The following is a 9,530-nucleotide window of genomic DNA, read 5'->3' as shown; positions in this document are numbered from 1 at the left end:
GGCAAAACTGTGATGCTGCAGTGCTACCACTGGCAGGAGGGTGTCATTACAGTGTGACACGTTTACGCAGGTAGATATCATTATAAATCCGCACAGAAACGTGGAATGAAAAAACAATTGACGCAAATGTATAACAAAACGATGACAACAGGAAGTTTTCTGGATAGGAAGTGCTGGTAGATGTAAGATTTTTAATACATTTTCTATTTATTGACTTAAAGTGGGAAATTGTGGGTTTCAGTCTGATCACTCCCAGCAGGCCTTTTACACAATGGATCTCCACCACAAGCAAAGGGAAACTTTTGAGAGCTGAAGCACTTGTCCCACTCCTCTCCTCTCTGCTCTGGCCTGAACTCAGTCCAAGCAGTGATGTTGGGGCAGTTCAGATTTCCATAACATGAGCCCATACTCCAGGCTGATGCTCCCGCGCTGTACTGAGGGAGTGCTGCACTATCGGAGGTGCCATTTTTCAGGTGAGACATTAAACCGAGGCCCCGTCTGCCCTCTCAGGTGGACAGGTAGAAGATCCCGTGGTACTATTCGAAGAAGAGGAGCAAGGGATTTTCCCCCGGTGTCCCGACCACTATTTATCCCTCAATCAACATCACAAAAAGCCGATTATCTGGTCATTATGACATCGCTGTTTGCAGGAGCCTGCTAGAATTATGGAATCAGAATGGTTACAGCACAGAAGGAGGCCATTCAGCCCATTGAGTCTGTGCCGGCTGTCTAGTCCCACTCCCCTGTCCCTTCCCCGTAACCCTGAAAATTTTTCATCTTCAGGTGCTTGTCCAATTCCCTTATAAAAGCCACAACTGAATTTTCCTCCACCAGCCTCCAGGCTGAAATTAACCACTCGCCACCGAAAACGATGTTTTTAAATTTCATCTTTGGCTCTTTTGCCAATAGCCTTAAATTTGTGTCCTCGGGTTCTAGGTTATTAATATATATCAAGACAAGCAGTGGTCCTAGTACGGACCCCTGGGGACCTCCACTGTATACCTTCCTCCGACAAATCCGACAAACAACTGTTTACCATTACTCTCTGTTTCCTGACATCAGCCAACTTTGTATCCATGTTGTCCCTTTTAATCCATGGACCTCAACTTTGCTGACAAGTCTATTATGTGGCACTTTATCAAAAGCCTTTTGGAAGTCCATGTATACCACAGCTGCCTTCGCTGTTACCTCATCATAAAATTTAATCAAGTTAGTGAAACACAATTTGCCTTTAACAAAATCTGTTCTGGGTTTCCTCAATTAATCCGCCCTTGCCCAATGATTGTTAATTTTGTCCCGGATTATTGTTTCTAAAAGCTTTCCCACCAAAGTTAAGCTGGCCTCCAGTTGCTGGGTTTATCCTTACACCCTTTCTTTGAACAAGGGTTGCATCATTTTCAGTTCCCCAGTCCTCTGGCACCACCCCCAGATCTCAGGAAGATTGGAAGATTATGGCCAGTGCTGCCACAATTTTTGCTCTTACTTCCCTCGATGCATCTCATCCCGGTCCTGGTGAATTATCAACTTTAAGTACAACCAGCCTTTCAAATACCTCCGCTTTGTCAATTTTTAGTCCATCCAGTGTCTCAACCACCTCCTTCACTGTGACTTTGGGGCAGCATCATCTTCCTTGGTAAAGAGATTTGTAAAGTACTCATTTAGTACCTCAGCAATCGGTCCCTAATCGGCCCCAACCCTCCTTTTACTATTTATATGCCTATAGAAGACTCTTGGATGCCTCTTTATGTTAGTGGTTTCTCTCTTCTCAGTATTCTCTCTCTTTGCCTCTCATTTCCTTTTCCACTGCTCCTCTGAACTTTTTATAGTCAGCCAGGTTCTCACTTGTATTATCAGCTGAACATGTGTCGTACACACCCCTTTTCTGCTTCATCTTACTAGCCATCTCTTTCGTCATCCCTACATTGCAACACGTCAAAAAGCACTTTGTTGGCCTTGAAACGCTTTGGGAAGCGCTGAGGCGGTGAAAGGCGTGACGCGATTGAAAATCTTTCATCTTTCTTTCGACGAAGAACAGCAGATCCAGTCAAAAGACTTGTGCTGTGTTGAATCAGAGCACCGTGAGAGAAAGTGTAGAAAGGGCATTATTTTTGGAGCTGATCCCTATCTCCCTCTGCCCATGAGATCCCGCTTGCAACACAAGTCTATCTATAGGTTGGAATCTGATGCCTCTCAGTTGACATAACCTTTACCGAATGGTCTTTATATCTTATGTCCACAGGAGGCTGGGGTTTGGAATGCTGACGTCCTCACAGGCATTTTCAGTTGTTGGTTTGAAGAACTTGGCTCTGGCTGGGTTATTGCACATTCCAGGGTGACAGGCCTACAGTGTGAGCTCCTATTTGCTGCGAGGTACAAGTGCTAGCCACTTGATGTATTGCTTTGAAACTATTAAGAGAGAGAAAGAGAGCAGCATACCCGCTGTGTGACGTGTTGATGGCTGGTGCAGGGTCCATCTATAAATGGTGCGACACAGAGTGACTTCATTCAGCTCCTTCATTTCCAGTGTTCAAAAACATGAAGGGGCTTTGATGGAGTAGAGAAGGAAAAACCAGTTCCCACTGGTTGAAGAAAATTGGCAAAAGAAATGAGGAGAAATGTATCTACGCAGCTTCCAGACAGGGCAGTGTTAGCAGATTCAATACTAACATTCAAAAAGCGATCAGCCAAATACACAAAAAGGGAAACATTTCAAGGCTCTGGGGGAAGAGCAGTGGAGTGCAAGTACAGCTCTTTCAAAGAGCTGGCACAGATACGATGGACTGAATGGCCTCCTTGTGCGTGCGCTAGAGCTGACTCAGACAAACAAAACTAGACAGGATTCAAGGAATACTGTACACCCAATGCGCACATTGCAGATAAAGAGATAAACATTGCTCAGCTGATTGGAGATCTCCATGCTCTGCTTGCAATTGTTCCGTGGGATCTTTTACAACCACCAAAGGAATTTCATCTGAAAGACGGCCTCTCTGTCAGTGCAGCACTCCCTCAGTACTGCACTGGAGTGTTGGCCTGGATTTTGTGCTCAAATCTTTGGAGTGGTTTTGAACCCATAACCTTCTGACCGAGCGGAATGAACTTCAGGACACAGGCTGGGGGAATGGGCGGACATGCAGCAGATGAAATTTAATGCAGGTGTGAAGTGATACATTTTGGGTAGGGAGAATGAGGAGAGGCAATATAAAATAAAGGATACAATTCTAAAGGGGGTGCAGGAGCAGAGGGACCACAAGTCGTTGAAGGTGGCACGGCCGATTGAGAAAGCAGTTAAAAAGGCAGAAGGGATCCTGGGCTTTATAATTAGAGGCATAGAGTACAAAAGCCAGGAAGTTATGGTGAACATTTATAAAACACTGGTTCGCCCTCAACTGGAGAATTGTGTCCAGTTTTGGGCACTATGCTTTGGGAAGGATGTGAAGGATTAGAAAGGGTAAAGAAAAGATTTACAAGAATGGTTCCAAAGACTTCAGTTATGTGGATAGATTGGAGAAGCTGGGGCTGTTCTCCTTAGAGAAGGGAACGTTGAGAGGGGATTTGACAGAGGTGTTCAAAATCATGAGGGGTCTGGACGGAACAGATAAAGAGAAGCTGTTACCCATTGGCGGAAGCACCTAGAACCAGGGAACACTGATTTAAGGTGAATGGCGTAAGAACCAAAGGTGACATGAGCAAAATCTTTTCACTCGACGAGTGGTTAGGATCTGGTATGCACTGCCTGAGAGTGTGTTGGAGGCAGAGTCAGACGTGGCTTTCAAAAAGGAATTGTATAATTATCTGAAGAGAAAAAAAAATTGCAGGGGTACGGGGAAAAGGCAGGGGAAGTGGAACCAGCTGAGTTGCTCTTAGAGAGGCAGCCAGACACAATGGGCCGAATGGCTGTAATAATTCTATGAAATAAACTTGCAGAGCTATAGATATAGAGTGGGACTGATTGGATTGCTCCACAGAGAGCTGGCATGGACCTGATGGGTGAATGGCCTTCTTCTGTGCTGAAATCACTGTTATTTCCACGAGAACGGAGACGTGTCAGTCTTGAATCAATAGTAGCGCTCGTGCCAACTGAGTCAGGTGGTCCTAGGTTTCTGTGATCAGCAGCCTGAAGAAAGAAGATGGCTCGGTAACGTCATCGCAGTCTGACATACTGAGGATCAGCACGGCCTCCCAGTCCTCCCAGTCCTCTATCACGGGGGTCTTAAATGAAAGCAAGTGGGAGACTCTGCACAAGCTGAGAAAGGCCATCAGGTCCTTCAAGACCAGGGATAGGCAGTGACATGTTGCACCATGAACATCTGACAAAACTATTGACTCAGCCATGCACATGGGGACAGTTAATCTGTATATAAAGTCTATAGACAATCTAATGCCATCAAAACACAGTCCGATTTAAAACACATTTCTCCTTATAAAGTAGCTAAGCATACAAACATAAATGGAGAGCAGCACAACTGTATTAGCTAGCTAGCAAGCAAAATAGTATGCACAGCCAATACAAATTACTTTAATTGACAGAATAGTGCTGACTACACTGCGTCACGGGGCGGTAGATGGACCTTATCAGATGGCCTCTGTGGATTCACACTGTGTCAGGAGTTCAAATTCATCCAATAAACCATGAAACTTAAGGAGAGGATTGTTATTATGGTTATTGAGGTGAGGCAGTGGAAAAATCAGCAATAGAAAGATGAACCATTTCTCTCACTGTTATTGTCACAATAATACACCTGCTTGTAATATGTGTCTGAAGACAGGGCAACCAACAAAAGGGCAGTGATCTCGAAATCAGGAGAATTTTATAGGATGTAGCAGATAGTACTTCAGAAGAGTCATGAAAAGAAAAGCAGAGTGGAACAGGAAGGGACAGGGATATTAACCATAGGTAGCCAAGTTTCTAACATGGTCATTAAAACATGATAAATGTTTTACTGTGTCTTCCCCAACCACTTTTAAAACTGCAAATGCAGCATGGATTTTGTTAAGGAATCGTAAACAGTTCATCATAGATTAAGGTTTATTAAAACTATTCGTTACATTGTATTGACTGACTATTGTATATGGGTCAGCAGCATCCTGTTTTTGCCATTACACTGTACTCTTGTATTCTTGAGGAACGTACAGTGTTGACCTCTGGAGATTCCTTGGATTTTCTTGCCTGTTTTCCCCTCAGTACGAGTTCTGGAACAATGTGATTCCAAATGGATAGCAGCAGAATTGCAACATTTATATAGAGGTAAAGGGCGGCACAGTGGTTAGCACCGCAGCCTCACAGCTCCAGGGACCCGGGTTCGATTCTGGGTACTGCCTGTGTGGAGCTAGCAAGTTCTCCCTGTGTCTGCGTGGGTTTCCTCCGGGTGCTCCGGTTTCCTCCCACAAGCCAAAAGACTTGCAGGTTGGTAGGTAAATTGGCCATTATAAACTGCCCCTAGTATAGGTAGGTGGTAGGGAAATATAGGGACAGGTGGGGATGTGGTAGGAATATGGGATTAGTGTAGGATTAGTATAAATGGGTGGTTGATGGTCGGCACAGACTCGGTGGGCCGAAGGGCCTGTTTCAGTGCTGTAGCTCTAATCTAATCTAAAAATGCAGCAACATTCAGCATGTCACTGAGCTTGTGTCCCAAGTGAAAGTAATGCATGCCAGAGTGCAGAAATCGAAACTTTCCCTAAGTGACTTTTGCCATTTTAAAATGAGTTGACATAACACAAGTCTTTAACCTTGCTGCTGGGTTATTTTAAAACACAAGGTTAAAGGCTTGGAGCAGAAGTGTCCAGCATTTTTACGTGGAAGGCATATTACAATTTTTGCCTTACATAAGGGGCTGGTGAGACAATTTCGAAAAGATAAAGGCATTAAAAACTATTAATCATAACAAGAACAAATGTGCATTTTTGTGAAGAAACTTTAAACAAGGACTCACTTTCTTGTCTCTGATTTAGTAAGATACCTTGAATTTCTTTTGGCTTGCACAGGTAGTCAGTGTCTACCTGTACACTTGTTGTAGCAATGCAGAGTATTCCGGATAGATGTCTGTCTGCCAGGAGTGATCTTGATTGCGCTTCTCCCACCTCTTCTCTCTCTGTGTCTTTCTCCCCCTCCCTCACTGTGATCCCCCGTCTGTGTCAACCCCCCTCTCTGTGCTGTCCCCTCTCTCTGTGTCCCCCTTTCTCGTTCTCATTCCCCTCTCTCTGTCCCCTCTCTCTCTCTCCATTCTCTCTCTCGCTGTCACTCTCTCTCTCTCTCTCTCTCTCTCTGCCTCCTCTATATTGCTCTCTCTCTGCCCCCCTTCTCTCTCTGTCTGCTGCTGGGAGTGGGAACAGCAGTTTCCGAACTTCGGACAGATTCAGGGTTTTCCGGCAGGCTTTAAAAAAAAATCGGAACCCACCGCAAAACCTGGAATCTGTCCGAAGTTTGGAAGCCACCGTTCCTGCTCTCAGCACCCGTCAGCTGTGAATACGGAAAAGGAGTGTTAATGACCATTAGACAAAGATCTGAGCTTAGAAATTCCGATTCAGCTGTGAAACTGGCAGTTGTGATTTTTTTTATTTTAAAGCTGCTCTGGTTGGAAAGAAGAAGCCAATGGGAGAATTCTCAGCCCTGAAGTTACCAGTCGCGGACTTCAAACTTTTTTTACCACGGACAGTGGCGCGCCCGTGTACGGGCACGCTGCCAACCCCTGTTCAAGACGGGTAAAACTCCAAGAAACAATGGCTTACCAGCTGAGTTGTATTTGACTTTGTGGGACTGGGTCGGCCCAGACCTGCTGGAAGTATACGAGAGTATGCTTCTGGCCGGCAGCATGTCAGAATCCATGAGGAAAGGCATCATCACCCTCATCTACAAGCGGAAGGGGGAAAGATTCTGTCCAAAGTCATCGCCAATCGGGTCAACTTTGCTCTTTGCTCTGGAATATATATTCGTATAGCTGGGTAAGCAGTTATAGTTTGATGGCAAGGTTAACAATCCATTCATTGGCTTTGGCTGGTGCAGGGCGATGGTCTGACTTGGATGGTCACAGTCACGATTTGAGCTGGTCCTCATGTTCCGCTTGTGGAGCAAGTGGCCACATTGTCCTGGCCCGTCCCCAAGCGGTTGAGGGTTGTCCAGATTTTCCGTGGGAGGTTGAAACCTGGGACTTCACCACTCGGGTCAATTACCAGGTTGCGGTTGGTGATGTTAGCGTTCAACCAGTAGGCGCGCCATCGAGAGGTGGGGCTGTCGTCGGTTTGTAGGGTGTGGAGCATGTTCCAGTAGGGGCTACAAGATTTCAGGCAAGTGTGTGTGGGTTTTTTTGTTTTGAGGGTCTGTGAGAATGGGCGTGCTTCGTTAGCAGTCGGCCTGTGGTGTTTTTTTTTAGGAGAATGCTTTCCCTGCGGACATTGGGAGGTTCAACGCGTGCTAGCACAGGAAGCCACTCGAGCTGTGTGGGCCTCAACATTCCGGAAATATTCCCCTTGGTTTTCCGGAGGTGGAAATCTACCATGCTTGTGCGGGGTGGCTCCTGAGCCAGGTTGAGGAGCAGTACTCTGCTGTTGGGTAGACCAGGGCGAGTGAAGCCGTGTGTCGTGTGTTGGCTCTGCTGCCCCAGGTGGCACCCACCAGTTTCCTTTTGAGATTCCCTCTCATCTTGACCTTGGCTCCGACGTTCTGCAGGTGTTGCCAGTAGGTTGATGTATGGTCAAGAGTAATGCCAAGGTATTTTGGTGTTGGTGAGTGGTCGGCTGCGGAACTGGATGTGAAGTTTCCCCCTGGCCTTCAGTTGGAAGGCTGAAATGACATTCCTGGCAGCCTTTGGTCGGAGTCTCCATTTTCTGAAGTGGTCTTCCAGAGAATATAGATATTCAGTGAGTGTTTTCTCAATGAGCTGATGTTTTACAGCCTGGAAAGTCAGGGCCAAGTCTTCAGCATTTATGAGAATCAGTGATCCCTCCTGATCAGACCTGGACGGTACTCGGCAGGACGATCTCTGGCAGTCTCGCACTATTCAGGGATACGATCGCCGATGTGCGGGACAGGGTGGGGGGGGGGGGGGGGGTGCACACCTGCCTCATCAGCTTGGTCCAGGAGAAGGCCTTTGACAAAATATTGTACATGATGGACGTACTGCGACCAGCTCGAACTGGCCTCGAGAGCCAAAGGAGATTGCGGCAAGGGCGAGGCAATGTTTATTGGGAACTGGGCTGACCGATCCTTTGTCCCTTTCACTGTCAGGTCAGACTACCTGCAGGTGCTGGGGATATGGTTCGGAGGGGACAGGGCATGCGCCAGAAACGGGGAGGAGTGAGCAGCCATGGTGAAACAGAATGGGCATGTGGGAGCAGCGATCTCTCTCCATTGCGGGTAAGAACTTGGTCATCAGGTGCGAGGCACTCTTGCTGTTGCTGTACATTGTGCAGGTCTGGCTCATATCCCACTCCTGCACTGTGGCGGTCACTTCCACTTTATCTGGAGAACAAAAATGGACTGTGCCTGCGGGACACTGTGTTGAAATCTCCAGATAAAGGGGGGAAAATGTACCCAGCATTCTCCTCATCCTGATGGCCACCTTTGTGTACTGCCACATCAAGCCTTGAATAAACCCACGGCACGCAAGCACCAAGTGTCACTATGTGCCGAGCATAGAACATATGGTCGTACGAATTAGGAGCAGGGGTAGGCCATTCAGCCCCTCGAGCCTGCTCCGCCATTTGATTAGATCATAACTGATCTGATTGTGGCCTCAACGCTACTTTCCTGTCTACCCCCCGATAACCTTTGACTCCCCTGTCAATCAAGAATTTATCTAGCTCCGCCTCCACTGCTCCCTGGGGAAGAGAATTCCACAGACCCTCTGAGAAAAAAGTTCTCATCTCCATTTAAATGGTTCTATCTGCTCATGCCCCCCCCCCCCCCCCCCCCCCGTGTTGTGAGGGATGGGTCTGGCTACTTTGCCTGAAACACTTCATTCAGTTGGACCATGCCGTACCACCTGTCTCTCATGGAAACGTTTGTGCAGAAAAACACTTTGGCCGCATCAGGCAGTAATTTGCATGTAACGCCCTCGAGGCCCTGCGGGAAACGGAGAAGGTGGATCCTATCAGATTGTTCCCCGAGCAGACTGTCGAAATCATTTGGCGGAATGCCTCATCGCCATAACTTTCAAACCACCTCCAAGCTTAGCTGGTGGTGAGAAGGGCCCTCCCCGTCAGATCCTTCCTGCACGCCTGCAGTCTCACCCCCTCTGCACAATGCCCTCGCGGTGGCTGTGCTGGGGAAGAGACGGTCGCCCACCTCCTCCTGGAATGTGCCTTTGCAAAGCAGGTGTGGAAAGAGATGCAGTGGTTTTTGTCAAGGTTCATCCCAAGCAGCTCTGTAACACAGGAGTCTGTGCTCTACGGGCTGTTCCCAGGGACGCACACCGAGACAAACATCAACTGCTGCTGGAGGACTATCAATTCGGTGAAAGACGCCCTTTGGTCTGCCCGAAACCTGCTGGTCTTCCAGCGCAGACCGAATGTTGTAGACTGGCACATTCCAG

This window comes from Heterodontus francisci, chromosome 41, assembly GCF_036365525.1.
Source record: "Heterodontus francisci isolate sHetFra1 chromosome 41, sHetFra1.hap1, whole genome shotgun sequence".
NCBI classification, from domain to species: domain Eukaryota; kingdom Metazoa; phylum Chordata; class Chondrichthyes; order Heterodontiformes; family Heterodontidae; genus Heterodontus; species Heterodontus francisci.
Note: the sequence above shows the minus strand (reverse complement) of the source record.